A 14653-nucleotide genomic window follows, 5' to 3' on the forward strand; every position below is an offset into this window, starting at 1 on the left:
ATCTTTGTTTTGAGTTGTAATTTGGATGCTTGTTTCTTGTTTTGTTGAACCTATATTCTTGTGTGTACTTTTGTTTTATTTATTCATATAAAGACTACGTTTGCTATATCATGTTTTCATTGGAACCCACGTTGGCGATGAGTTCGATTATGTGCTAATCGTTATCATGGGTTTCTAGTGGATTTATTTATGGATTTCTTTAGTTGATTTATTTAATGCCTTAGTGTGTGGTGATTGTATGATAACCTAGTTATGGTTGTGCTTATTCGTCTTATGAGCGTCGCGAACTTATAAGATAAAGTGTTAATTCTTAATGAAGTGAAAGTGAATTTAAGGATTTAGAATTTGCCATGCTAGCAAAGGTTCATGTATTGTTATGCATGATTAGTAGGTAATTTTAACCATCTTACTTGCCCTATATAATCAAGATAGATAACTTGTGCTTAAACAGTTATGTTGTCAAATTCTATAGACATATAGGGTCTCAATATAATTGGTGCCTATTTAGCTTCTATCTCTTTTGTGGATGTCTGGTAGAATGGTATTCGTGCAACAAAAGTTGGCGTTTATCAGTTTCGTGTTATCTGATTAGTGTCATCACCATTGCATGCTAAGGTTGAGAATAATGAGGCTATTGAATGAAGTACTTAATAAAGTTTGAATCCCATGTTTGTCATATATATTAATCCAGTCTAATTTATTCTCGTAGTTATAATTGTTAGCGTAATTCTTAGTTATAAACATCCTCAATTTGTTATAGTCTTAGCATTGAATAATAACCGTACATTGTTGCTTAGGTGTGTAATTTAGATAGTTAACCAATACAGTCTCTGTGGGATCAAATTTGATTTTTATCTTATACTACTTGCGAACTCGTATACTTGTGTGTAATATTAGCGCGTGTTTAGCGACTAACAAGTTTTTGACGCCGCTGCCGGGGACTGCAGTGTTAATTACTAGTTTATGTGCTTTCCTTCAGTGGTCGTTAAATTTCATTGACTCGGACATTGTTACTTATTTGTTCCTTGTCTTGTTCACGTTATCTAGAGAGGGTGTATGCATACGCGTTCGCGTACTCGTAAGAGAACACTGGATAAAGCCGAGGAAGAACTTGTGGTAATTCGTAGGGAAGTTTCGGAGGAAGAAAAGATGGTAGAAGAAGAAGAGAAAGTTGAAGAGCCAATTGTAGTAGCTGTAATATCTGGGATATATCGTGTAATTATTTTTGCTAATAAATAAATATTATGCATGTTTAGTATTTATTCTATGAATTATTTGTTAAGTGGTATATGTGTTTGGATGTTTTAAAATAATATAAATTATGTATTTTAATTTTTATATGTCCAAAATAAAATATAGATAATTGTCATATCTTCCTATTTATTTTTATATTGATTTATGATTTTATAGGAAATTTATGGATTTTATAAATTCTTTTTCCGAGTATTTATAAACTATTTAATTTAATAGGGAACCAGCCGACTTCACCCGTTTTTATGTTTATATAACCCGAAACTCTTCCGAAAACTCCTTCATAACCTAATTGCAATATTTCGAGAATTTTCCATGTTTCGACTTTTTCGATCCGGCGTACGGTTTGTCCTGTGCGGGTCCCGACGCAATATTTTCGATACAAAAATCGTTTCGGTAAATCAATAAAACTCGTATTTTTTTTAAAAGGGATCTTTTTATTAAGTTATTATAATTATCACCTCGTAATACGTGTAACCAGGCGCTGAGACCATGACCGCAGTACAAATTGTACAGATTTGGATAATTATATCGAAAACCGGTACCGTTTGGATCTGTTTTTATAAATAAGCGTACTATTTTATATCCGGAATGATCCAACGGGATACTAATTTTTCGTAATTATAAATAGCCTTTACCGTATTTTATTTCGTACTGAATATCATTTGCAAACAGTAATTATATAATTTTACAGAGAAAATACATATATTCAAATAACCTTTCAAGAATCAAACTGCAAACCGGAGGTGTTATTGATCTTTGTTTGGAAAGCTCGAGTAACCAAATCGAAGGGTTTGAAGAGTACTACCAGATTATACAAGTTTCAGAACTGCAGAATCAAAGGTTATTTTTCTATAATTTTTATTAATTTCGAATTATTTTGATTAAAAATATGAATTTTTGTACGGATGATTGTTTGAATGATTTGATGCTTGCATGTTGTAGAGCTTGTTTTCCTGATGATTTTGATATGTCATATGACTAATTTGGACTTCAAAAACATGGTCAAAATTGAGTTTGATTTTTGAATTTTGAAATTAGGGTTTATAATTCGTTTGAATGTTCTTGATTCAATTTGGGGGTTTCTTATTTCGGGATAGATAAATGTTCTAGAGGGGTGGGTTGTGTTCCTTATGAAATTTGCAATCGATTTGTATAAAAATCGACGAGGTCTGTAGAGGAGGGAGTTGTCATTTGAAGTTTACGTTAAGCTCGCCGGAAACCGGCGAACTTCTCGACCAATTGCCGGCCAACTCAGGGATTATTTGAATGAATTGATGGCATGGTTGTTTTCCTGGTGTTGTGTAGATGTGATCTGGAGGTGGTGGTGGCCTGAGCATCCCTGGATCGTCTTCTCCGGTGTGACAGGGGTGTTTTCCGGCGAACCATGTGAAAATTACAATTTAGTACCCATACTTTTAAGAACGATGCAGTTTGGTCCCTGTAGTTTGTAAATTTTGCAAATAAGGGATTCATGTTTATAAATTATTTAAAAATTATATTTCTTATTTATTTTAATTATAAAAATTCATTTTTAATTACTGAAAATTCTAAAAAAATTATTATTTTAATTCCAAAAATTATTTTTAATTCAAAAATAAATTTGAATTAATTAGTTAATTAATTTTAGTTAATAATTAATTGATTAATTGGTCAATTAATTCGAAAATTAATTGATTAATTGATTTAATTAATTATTAATTGATTTTAATTAATTATTTAATTAGATTTAATTATTTATAAATGATTTAAAAATTCCGAAAAATAGTTTTAACCTTTAAAATATTATTTTAAATTATTTTCAAGACTCGATAATTATTATAAAATTATTTTGAAGCCAGATTTGGCCAACTGAACCCTGTCTATTGCTTTAAAATTGACCCAACGACCCGTTTTGACTCCGAAAAATGTTTTAAAAATCATATTAAATACTCGAAAGACTGTTCAAGACCCGAGATATCCTTATAAATGAAATTTCATTGATTGTTTGACGTGCTATATGCTATATGTGACTTGTTTGTTTGACTGTCAGTCTATATGTTCAGTGTTTACTTGTTTTTAGCATGACTTTCAATCCGTTAGTCGGATTTGGGTAAAACGAAGGGTAGATAGAAGTGTATCCCGAATAGAATTATATGAGTTGAGTATTGATTGATACTTATGATATGTGAGCAGAAGAGGCAAGGCTTAGGAAAGGGAAGCAGATAGTCGAAGAGTAAGAGATTGTGATTGGAAATTGGTAAAGTATAGCAAGCTAATATCAGGCAAGTGTTCTGAACTTTCTCGAGATATATTGTAGATTATTGATAGTTCTGTTTTATATTGCAAGTGCTTTGAAGCACTGAACCCTAAAACTTGATTCCAGTTATTGATCTTTGAACCGTAAACCTTATTCTTTCTGAACCATTGATTGTTGAATACCCGAATGCAAACCACAGATATACGATACTACTCCACAAATACACACAAAATAAATACCAACCACTGAATCAAATTGCTTACATATTCAAACCATTGTACCTTATGCTTTGAAAGACCAAATCCTTATAACCTTGAAACTTTGATTCCTTTGTTATCCAATTCTTTCATTACCTGACAGCCATTCTTTAAAATTTCCATATTGTTCCTTGGTGAAGATTGAAACCATCTCATTATTGGACATCATATGTTGCTTATGACTTTGTTTATTGCTTTATATTGTTTATTCTATTATTATATTAGAATTGGATTGTTTTATAAAATTGTGGACAAGATTCGTGGTCAGACCAAATTGGTGGTCAAGTTAGGCCAATGTGTGCCTTGGATCCAGTAATTAGAGCAGAGCTGTGTGCCTTGCTCGGGGTTAGTGCGTGACTGATCAGCAGGCTTACCTTGGTTTTTAAAAATGAAAACATAATATCCAATTCTAAATCATTAATCATTGTTCACTTGATATCTTAACTCTTTTCACTTGATGATCATTATTCTCAATCTTGTCAATGTGACTTGTTGAGCTAGTTAGCTCATTTGTGCGATGTTATTTATGTTCTTTTCCAGTTAAGAATTAACCTACTCGTAGCGAGAATCCCCAATCCAGTGCGAGAGCTAGGGGTCCAGGTTGATCAAGCTAAGCTAGCTGACAGCTTTTGAGATAGTTTAAGTTTGTAAAGTTTGTAATAATATTTAATATTCAGTTGTAAGTTTCAATAGTTGGGATTTGGGTGTTCGTAATATAAGTGTATGTGTGGCTTGTGTGCATACTTTAACCTGTTGCGGTCCGTGGTAGTTGGTAAGTAGGGTCATTGCATATTATTATTATCTTTATTATTGTTATAAGCACGTTATAAATAAGGTGTGTGTGTGTGTGACCCCAAACTTCTGACCCGGGTTTGGAGGGTGCCACGGGTTTGGTATCAGAGCTACAGGTTATAAGTCACTGACACAAGCCTAGATTGACGGGAATGGGTAGAGGGTTAGGATTAGAAGTAAGAAATAGAAAGATAGAACGTCAAGAGGTTGAGTACGACGGTATAACAGGTATTAGTATGATTAGTGTCGTGGTTCGAGATTCTTATATTAAAACATGTCAAATATTATAGGGTTTACCTCCACCTTCAGATTGGAGGACCATCTTCAGATTCACATCCTGCTGTTCCACCAGCGTTGGCTATTTTACCTCCACCTGTGTTACAGCCCGTGCCACTACAGGCTATTCCACCCCCAGGCATGAGGCCACCTATCAGGGGACCCCCACCAGCTGATTCAGATTCCACTGGGCATTCAGTTGCGGGTGCCCCATTCCAGTCTACATTGTATCCTGTTCCTTATTACCGGTATGTGGCTCTTCTATTGGAGTGTATTCCTTGTTAGAATAGATCCGAGAGCTGCAACATATCATCAGGACTACATATGTTAATCGTGGTGTGAGGGAGCTTCGAGAGGAGATCCATGTGACACGCAGGATTCTTGAGGCTAGGCTACATGGAGCTACATTACCTGGCCGAGGCCCTGATGTATTTATGGGATGGGCTAGTGAGGTGATGGAGGATCTTGAGAGGTTAGGCGGACCAGAGTTTCCTTGGAGTTAGATCCAGAGATGGAGATGCTGATCAGTGTTGTTATGGTTGTTTAGTATGTACAATAGTGTGTAGTATGTATCAGTAGACTTTTGGGTTGTATTTATAGACTAGATATGCTGACTAGTGAGTAACCTCCGAAGCGTTTTAACGCTTGTACTACCTAAAACTTTTGATCTATATATATATATATCAGTACCTTTTCCTTTCCAGCATTGTCATTTACTTTACTGCACCTGTTTTACTTTACCTTATTTATTGCACCAGTTATACCCCCTGTGATACCATATACCATATACCCTATCCCTTAACTATTTATATTCTGTAAAGAAGCATGCAATTTACTTAGTTCAACTGTTACAACTGTTTTTAAAAAGAGATATTTATGTTTTACAAAACTTTTCTTTTATGCAAAGGATTTGATTTAAAGGCTAAATAAGTTGTTTGATTCTTTACAGAAAATGTCTCCCAGAAGAAATACCAGCACCAACACCCAGAATGAAGAAACCAACAACAACAATAACAACTAAGATGATACCAACCAGAATGCAAACCCAGGACCCATAGACCCAGCAATAGCCCATATTCTTCAAATCTTGGCTCAACAAACAGTTCACCTGACTCAACAGCAACAAAGACAAACCAATCCCCAGGTAACTTTCAAAACTTTTCAGGCAGTAAACCCACCAGAATTCAAGGGTTCCTTAGATCCGATTGAAGAGAATGTTTGGCTAAAGGAAATAGAGAAGTAGTTTGCTTTATTTAAAGTGAAGGAAGAACAGAAGATGGAGTTTGCAAGTATTTATTTGAAGAATGAGGCCACCTATTGGTGGGAGACTGTGAAGACATTGGAAGGTACTGATGTTATTACTTGGGAGAGGTTCAAATAATTGTTTTTAGAAAATTATTTTCCCTAGTTTGTTCAGGATCAGATGGAGCTGAAGTTTTTAGAGTTAAAGCAAGGAAATATGTCGATAGCTGATTATGAAAGTAAGTTTGAAGAGTTGTCGAGGTATGTGCCATCATATGTAGATACTGATAGGAAGAAGGCCAAGAGATTCCAACAAGGTCTGAAGTCATGGATTAGAGGGAAGGTAGCCATATTTGAATTGAATACCTATGTAGGAGTTGTACAGAAGGCCATGATTGCAGAAATAGAGAGCGAGATGTCACAGAAAGAGAAGGAAAGTAAGAAGAGGAGGTTTGAAGGGAATGAAGGACATTCACAACCAGGAAAGTTTCTAAACTTTAAGAAGGGCAAGTATCAGTCAGGGAGAAATTTTAATTTTAAGAAGCAAAATGCAGGCGACGGAGGCCAGGACAACTGTCCAGTCAATGTGAATCAGTTGAATCAGTTGAGACTAACTCTTCCAGATTGTCAAGTATGTGGGAAGAAACACGGAGGAGTTTGAAATAAATTGAATGTAGTTTGTTTCAAGTGTAATCAGAAAGGGCACTATTCGAGGGAGTGCCGCAATCAGCCAGTGAGAGAGTCAGTAAACAAGGATCAGCCTATCCGGAATCCAGCGGTTAAGGTTCCAGCTATTGGATTTACATGCTTTAAATGTGGGAAGCCAGGACATATAGCCAGGGATTACAAGACACCAGCCCCAGTCAGTAATGTATTGAGGATAATGGGATCTACTCCAGCAGTAAATGAGACTCCAAGGGCTAGAGTTTTTGATATGTCTATGAAGGACAGTATCCAGGATACTGATGTCGTGGCAGGTACTCTTAATGTGAATTCTTTATGCGCTAAAGTGTTAATAAATTCGGGAGCAAATCGATCGTTTATTTCTCAAGATTTTGTTAGTAAATTAAATTATCTAACTAAGTATTTAAATGAAATAATGACTGTGGAATTAGCAAATCAAGAATGTGTATCTGTTAATCAAGTTTGTGGGAATTGTGAGATTGAGATTTCTGGTAATAAGTTTTGTGTGGATTTGATACCATTTAAGTTAGGAGAGTTTGAAGTTATCTTAGGAATGGATTGGTTATCTAAGCACGATGCCCAGATAGATTGTCGAAATAAGAAGGTAATGGTGAAGACGCCAGACGAAAGGATAGTAATGTTTAAGGGCCAGAAACAAGCAAAGAAGTTCTTAACGCTGATCCAAGCTAAAAGGTTACTACGACAAGGATGCGAGCATTTTGTTGCATATATGATTGATATGAAGTCAGGAGCCCGCAAAACATGAAGATATTCCAGTAGTCAATGAATTTCCAGACGTATTTCCTGATGAGTTACCAGGACTTCCTCCAGATAGAGAAATTGAGTTTGCGATCGACTTAGCACCTCGAACGGAACCAGTATCCAAGGCCCCGTACATAATGGCACCCGTTGAGATGAAGGAACTAGCAAAGCAATTGCAAGAGTTGTTAGAGAAAGGAGTAATCAGACCCAGTGTATCCCCGTGGGGTGCACCAGTACTATTTGTTAAAAAGAAGGATGGGAGCATGAGACTGTGTATCGACTATCGAGAGCTTAACAAGCTTACAATCAAGAACAAGTATCTGTTGCCCAGGATTGATGATTTGTTCGACCAATTAAAAGGAGCCAAGTACTTCTCCAAGATTGATTTGAGATCGGTATATCACCAACTAAAGATCAAGCCAGAGGATATACCAAAGACAACTTTCAGAACGAGGTACGAACACTATAAATTCTTAGTGATGTCATTTGGATTGACCAATGCCCCAGCAGCATTCATGGACCTGATGAACAGAATTTTCAACGAATATCTTGACAAGTTCATTATTGTGTTTATAGATGATATTTTGATTTATTCAAAGACAGAAGAGGATCATGCAGAACATTTGAGAACATCTTTGGAGATTTTAAGGAAAAAGAAGTTATATGCCAAATTCTCAAAGTGTGAGTTTTTGTTACAAGAAGTCCAGTTCTTACGACACATAGTCAGTAATGAAGGGATCAAAGTGGACCCAGCAAAGATTGAAGCAATTACAAATTGGGAAAGACCGAGAACACCAACAGAGGTGAGAAGTTTATTGGGACTAGCGGGATATTATCGATGATTCGTTCAAAATTTCGCAAGGATTGCAACACCATTGACAACGCTTACATGGAAGAATGAAAAGTTTATATGGAATGATAAATGTGAAGAAAGTTTTCAGGAATTAAAGCGAAGATTAATCATGGTACCTATTTTGTCACTTCCAGACGATCAAGGAAAATTTGTAATCTATAGCGATGCTTCTCATAAAGGACTCAGATGCGTTCTGATGCAGCATGATAAGGTTATTGCGTATGCGTCAAGGCAATTGAAACCACACGAACAAAAATATCCTACTCATGATTTGGAGCTAGTAGCTATAGTATTCGCTTTGAAGATTTGGAGACATTATTTATATGGAGAAAAATGTGAGATTTATACGGATCACAAAAGATTGAAGTACATATTCACATAGAAGGAGCTTAATATGAGACAGAGAAGATGGTTAGAGTTGATTAAGGATTACGACTGCACAATTAACTATCATCCCGGTAAAGCAAACGTTGTGGCAGACGCGATAAGTCAGAAAAAAAAGTTGAATGTGTTATCAGTACCCGAAGAGATATATAAGGAATTTCAGAAACTGGAATTGGAGATTAGAGTTTGCAAGCCTGATGAAGCAAAAATGTATAGTATGACTTTCCAGCCGGAGTTATTAGGGAATATAAAGAAGTGTCAAGAAGAGGTAATGGATCAGGACATTAATCGTTTGGTAGGTGAGGAATTATGCACGCAAAAGGACGATCAAGGTATTCTTAGGTTTTCTTCTAGAATTTGGATTCCACCAGTAATGGAGTTGAAGAATGAAATTTTACAGGAAGCTCATAATTCAAGGTATTCAATCCATCTAGGGAGTACCAAGATGTACAGAGATTTAAAGGAAAATTATTGATGGCCAGATATGAAGAGGGAGATTGCAGAATGGTTTAGCAGATGTTATACATGTCAGAGAGTTAAAGTAGAGCATCAGAGACTAAGTGGATTGTTACAGCCATTAGAGATTCTAGAGTGGAAGTGGGAGCATATTTCCATGGATTTCATAGTTGGATTACCAAGGACGAAAGCTAATCATGATGCCATTTGGGTTATAGTGGACAGACTTACTAAATCAGCTCATTTTCTGCCTATAAATGAAAGATTTTCACTAGATAAGTTAGTCCATTTGTACCTGAAAGAAATCATAGTTCGTCATAGAGTTCCTGTGTCTATCGTATCCGATCGAGATCCGAGATTTAATTCAAGATTTTGGAAGAGTTTTCAAGAATGTTTGGGAACGAGATTAAACATGAGTACGGCTTACCATCCACAGACGGACGGCCAGAGTGAAAGAACAATCCAGACAATCGAAGACATGTTGCGTGTTTGTGCCATTGATTTCAAAGGAAGTTGGGATGAGCATTTACCGTTGGTAGAATTTGCTTAAAACAATAGTTATCATGCCAATATTGGGATGCCACCTTATGAAGCTCTCTATGGACGCAAATGTCGATCTCCCGTATATTGGGACAAAGTAGGAGAACGCAAAATACTTGGACCTGAATTGGTGCAACAGGCGAAGGAAGTTGTTGAAGTTATCCAGATGAGATTGATAGCAACACAAGACCGTCAAAAGAAGTATACAGATCAATCAAGGAAAGATATAGAATTCGAATAAGGAAATCTGGTATTACTGAAAGTATCGCCGTGGAAAGGATTGACAAGATTTGGGAAGAAAGGAAAAATGAGCCCTAGATATGTTGGACCTTTTGAAATTCTAAAGCGTGTTGGCAAAGTAGCTTACGAGTTGGCATTACCCCCGCACATGGAGCACATTCACAATGTTTTTCACGTATCGATGCTTAAGAAGTATAATCTAGACTCCAGGCATGTAATCGAATACGAACCAATAGAGCTTCAAGCAGATTTGTCGTATGTAGAGAGTCCGATAGAGATTCTAGAAGAAAGAGAGAAAGTGTTAAGAAATAAAGTGGTAAAGTTAGTAAGAGTACTGTGGAGAAACCCAAAGGTTGAAGAGTCAACCTGGGAGTTAGAAAGTGATATGAGAGAAAAGTACCCTCATTTGTTTTCTTAGGAGATTCCGAGGACAGAATCCTTTTAAGGGGGAAGGATGTAATATCTGAGATATATCGTGTAATTATTTTTGCTAATAAATAAATATTATGCATGTTCAGTATTTATTCTGCGAATTATTTGTTAAATGGTATATGTGTTTGGATGTTTAAAAATAATATAAATTGAGTATTTTAATTTTATATGTCCAAAATAAAATATAGATAATTGTCATATCTTCCTATTTATTTTTATGTTGATTTATGATTTTATAGGAAACTTATGGATTTTATAAATTCTTTTTCCGAGTATTTATAAACTATTTAATTTAATCGGGAACCAGCCGACTTCACCCGTTTTTACGTTTTTATAACCCAAAACTCTTCCGAAAACTCCTTCCTAACCTAATTGCAATATCTTAAGCATTTTCCATGTTTCGACTTTTTCGATCCAGCGTATGGTTTGTCCTGTGCGGGTCCCGGCGCAATATTTTCGATGCAAAATTCATTTCGGTAAATCAATAAAACTCGTATTTTTGATAAACGGGATCTTTTTATTAAACGATTATAATTATCACCTCGTAATACGAGAAACCAGGCACTGAAACCAAGACCGCAGTACAAATTGTACAGATTTGGATAATTATCTCGAAAACCGTTACCGTTTGGATCTGTTTTTATAAATAAGCGTACTATTTTATATCCAGAATGATCCAATGGGATACTAATTTTCCGTAATTATAAATAGCCTTTACCGTATTTCATTTCGTACCAAAAATCATTTGCAAACAGTAATTATATAATTTTACAGAGAAAATACATATATTCATATAACCTTTCAAGAATCAAACTGCAAATCGGAGGTGTTATTGATCTTTGTTTGGAAAGCTCGAGTAACCAAATCGAAGGGTTTCAAGAGTACTATCAGATTATACAAGTTTCAGAACTGCAAAATCAAAGGTTATTTTTCTATAATTTTTATTAATTTCGAATTATTTTGATTAAAAATATGAACTTTTGTACGGATGATTGTTTAAATGATTTGATGCTTACATGTTGTAGATCTTGTTTTCCTAATGATTTTGATATGTCATATGACTGATTTGGAGTTCAATAACATGTTCAAAATTGAGTTTAATTTTCGAATTTTGAAATTAGGGTTTATAATTCGTTTGAATGTTTTTAATTGAATTTGGGGGTTTCTTATTTCGGGATAGATAGATGTTCTAGAGGGGTGGGTTGTGTTCCTTATGAAATTTGCAATCGATTTGTATAAGTCTTGCAAATCGACGAGGTTTGTAGAGGAGGGAGTTGTCATTTGAAGTTTACGTCGAGCTCGCCGGAAACCGGCGACCTTCTCGGCCAATTTCAGGCCAACTTAGGAATTATTTGAATGAATTGATGGCATGGTTGTGTTCCTGGTGTTGTGTAGATGTGATCTAGAGGTGATGGTGGCCTGAGCATCCCTGGATCGTCTTCTCCGGCGAGACATAGGTGTTTTCCGGTGAACCTTGGGAAAATTACAGTTTAGTATCCATACTTTTAAGAACGATGCAGTTTGGTCCCTGTAGTTTATAAATTTTGCAAATAAGGGATTCATGTTTATAAATTATTTAAAAATTATATTTCTTATTTTTTAATTATAAAAATTCATTTTTAATTACTGAAAATTCCAAAAAAAATATTATTTTAATTTCCAAAAATTATTTTTAATTCAAAAATAAATCAGAATTAATTAGTTAATTAATTTTAGTTAATAATTAATTGATTAATTGGTCAATTAATTCATAAATTAATTGATTTAATTAATTATTAATTGATTTTAATTAATTATTTAATTAGATTTAATTATTTATAAATGATTTAAAAACTCCAAAAAATAGTTTTGAGCTTTAAAATATTATTTTAAATTATTTTCAAGGCTCGATAATTATTATAAAATTATTTGAAGCCAGATTTAGCCAATCAAACCCTGTCTATTGCTTTAAAATTGACCCAACGACCCGTTTTGACTCCGAAAAATATTTTAAAAATCATATTAAATGCCACGAAAGACTGTTCAAGACCCGAGATTTCCTTATAAATGAAATTTCATTGATTGTTTGACGTGCTATGTGCTATATGTGACTTGTTTGGTTGACTATCAGTCTATATGTTCAATGTTTACTTGTTTTTAGCATGACTTTCAATCCGTTAGTCGGATTTGGGTAAAACGAAGGGTAGGTAGAAGTGTATACCGAATAGAATTATATGAGTTGAGTATTGATAGATACTTATTATATGTGAGCAGAAGAGGAAATGCTTAGGAAAGGGAAGCAGATAGTCGAGGAGTAAGAGATTGTGATTGGAAACTGGTTAAGTATAGCAAGCTAATATCAGGCAAGTGTTCTGAACTTTCTCGAGATCTATTGTAGATTATTGATAGTTATGTTTTATATTGCAAGTGCTTTGAAGCACTGAACCCTAAACCTTGATTCCAGTTATTGATCTTTGAACCATAAACCTTATTCTTTCTGAACCATTGATTGTTGAATACCCGGATACAATCCATAGATATACGATACTACTCCGCAAATACATACAAACTAAATACAACCACTGAATCAAATTGCTTACATATTCAAACCATTGTACCTTATGCTTTGAAAGACCAAATCCTTATAACCTTGAAACTTTGATTCCTTTTTATCCAATTCTTTCATTACCTGATAGCCATTCTTTGAAATTGCCATATTGTTCCTTGGTGAAGATTGAAACCATCTCATTATTCGACATCCTATGTTGCTTATGACTTTGTTTATTGCTTTACATTGTTTATTCTTATATTATGTTAGAATTGGATTATTTTATAAAATTGTGGACCAGATTCGTGGTCAGACCAGATTGGTGGTCAAGTTAGGCCAATGTGTGCCTTGGATCCAGTAATTAGAGCAGAGCTGTGTTCCTTGCTCGGGGTTAGTACGTGACTGATCAGCAGCCTAACCTTGGTTTTTAAAAATGAAAACATAATATCCAATTCTAAATCATTAATCATTGTTCACTTGATACCTTAACTCTTTTCACTTGATGATCATTATTCTAATCCTTGTCAATGTGACTTGCTGAGATAGTTAGCTCATTTGTGCGATGTTGTTTATGTTCTTTTTCGGTTAAGAAGGAACCTGATGGTAGCGAGAATCCCCAATCCAGTGCGAGAGCTAGGGGTCCAGGTTGATCAAGCTAAGCTAGCTGACAGCTTTTGGGATAGTTTAAGTTTGTAAAGTTTGTAATAATATTTAATATTCAGTTGTAAGTTTGAATAGCTGGGATTTGGTCGTTTGTAATATAAGTGTGTGTGTGGCTTGTGTGCATACTTTAACCTGTTCTGGTCCATGGTAGTTGGTAAGTAGGGTCACTGCATATTATTATTATCTTTATTATTGTTATAAGCAGGTTATAAATATGGTGTGTGTGTGTGGACCCCAAACTTCTGACTCGGGTTTGGAGGGCGCCACAGTAGCTATGGGTGATCAAGCAGGAAATCTGAAGGCTTTGATGGACTATTCTAAGCCTAAGATTAATGACATTAGTCCAGCATCATTCGATTAGACATCACGACTAACACTTTTGAGATCAAGTCAAGCACGATCCAGGTGATACAGAACTCAGTACAGTTTGGGGGTTCTCCTATCGAAGACCCCAACATGCACATCAGGGATTTTATCGAGATCTGTGATACTTTTAAGTTCAATGGTGTGATTGAAGATGCTATCAAGCTATGATTCTTTCCATTATCTCTGAGGGACAACGCTAAGTGTTGGTTACATTCTCTACCAGCAGGTTCTATCGAAACTTGGGAAGAACTTGCTCAAAAGTTTCTCACTAAATTCTTCCCCATGGCGAAGATAACAGCAATCATGAATGCTCTTACCCAGTTTGCGCAGCAAACTGGAGAATCTCTGTTTGAGGCTTGGGATTGATATAAGGAGATGCTAAGGAAGTGCCCACACCATGGCATGCCTGATTGGATGATTATCAACTATTTCTACAATGGATTGGGTCCTACTTCTAGGCCCATGCTTGATGCAGCATCAGAAGGAGCCTTGTGGGCTAAGAGTTGTGATGAAGCTTATGAACTTATTGAACTGATGGCTGCTAATGAGTACCAAAATCCTTCCCAGAGATTGACTCAGGGAAAAGTTGCAGGAATTCTGGAGTTGGATGCAGCAATTGCTATCGCTACCCAACTTAAAGCTTTGACAATGAAGGTGGACACTTTGGCTAATTATGGAGTTAATCAAAT

At 35.4% G+C, this 14653-nt stretch overlaps 1 non-coding gene across 1 annotated transcript; it reads right to left on the reverse strand.

The window, feature by feature from the left end:
- Window positions 1–14261: 14261 nt before the first annotated feature.
- Window positions 14262–14368, reverse strand: LOC141716531 (small nucleolar RNA R71). Its single transcript, XR_012573237.1, has one exon. It is a non-coding gene; the product is annotated as a small nucleolar RNA R71 (small nucleolar RNA).
- Between the last annotated feature and the right edge of the window lie 285 nt (window positions 14369–14653).

This window comes from Apium graveolens, chromosome 3, assembly GCF_009905375.1.
Source record: "Apium graveolens cultivar Ventura chromosome 3, ASM990537v1, whole genome shotgun sequence".
Taxonomy (NCBI): domain Eukaryota; kingdom Viridiplantae; phylum Streptophyta; class Magnoliopsida; order Apiales; family Apiaceae; genus Apium; species Apium graveolens.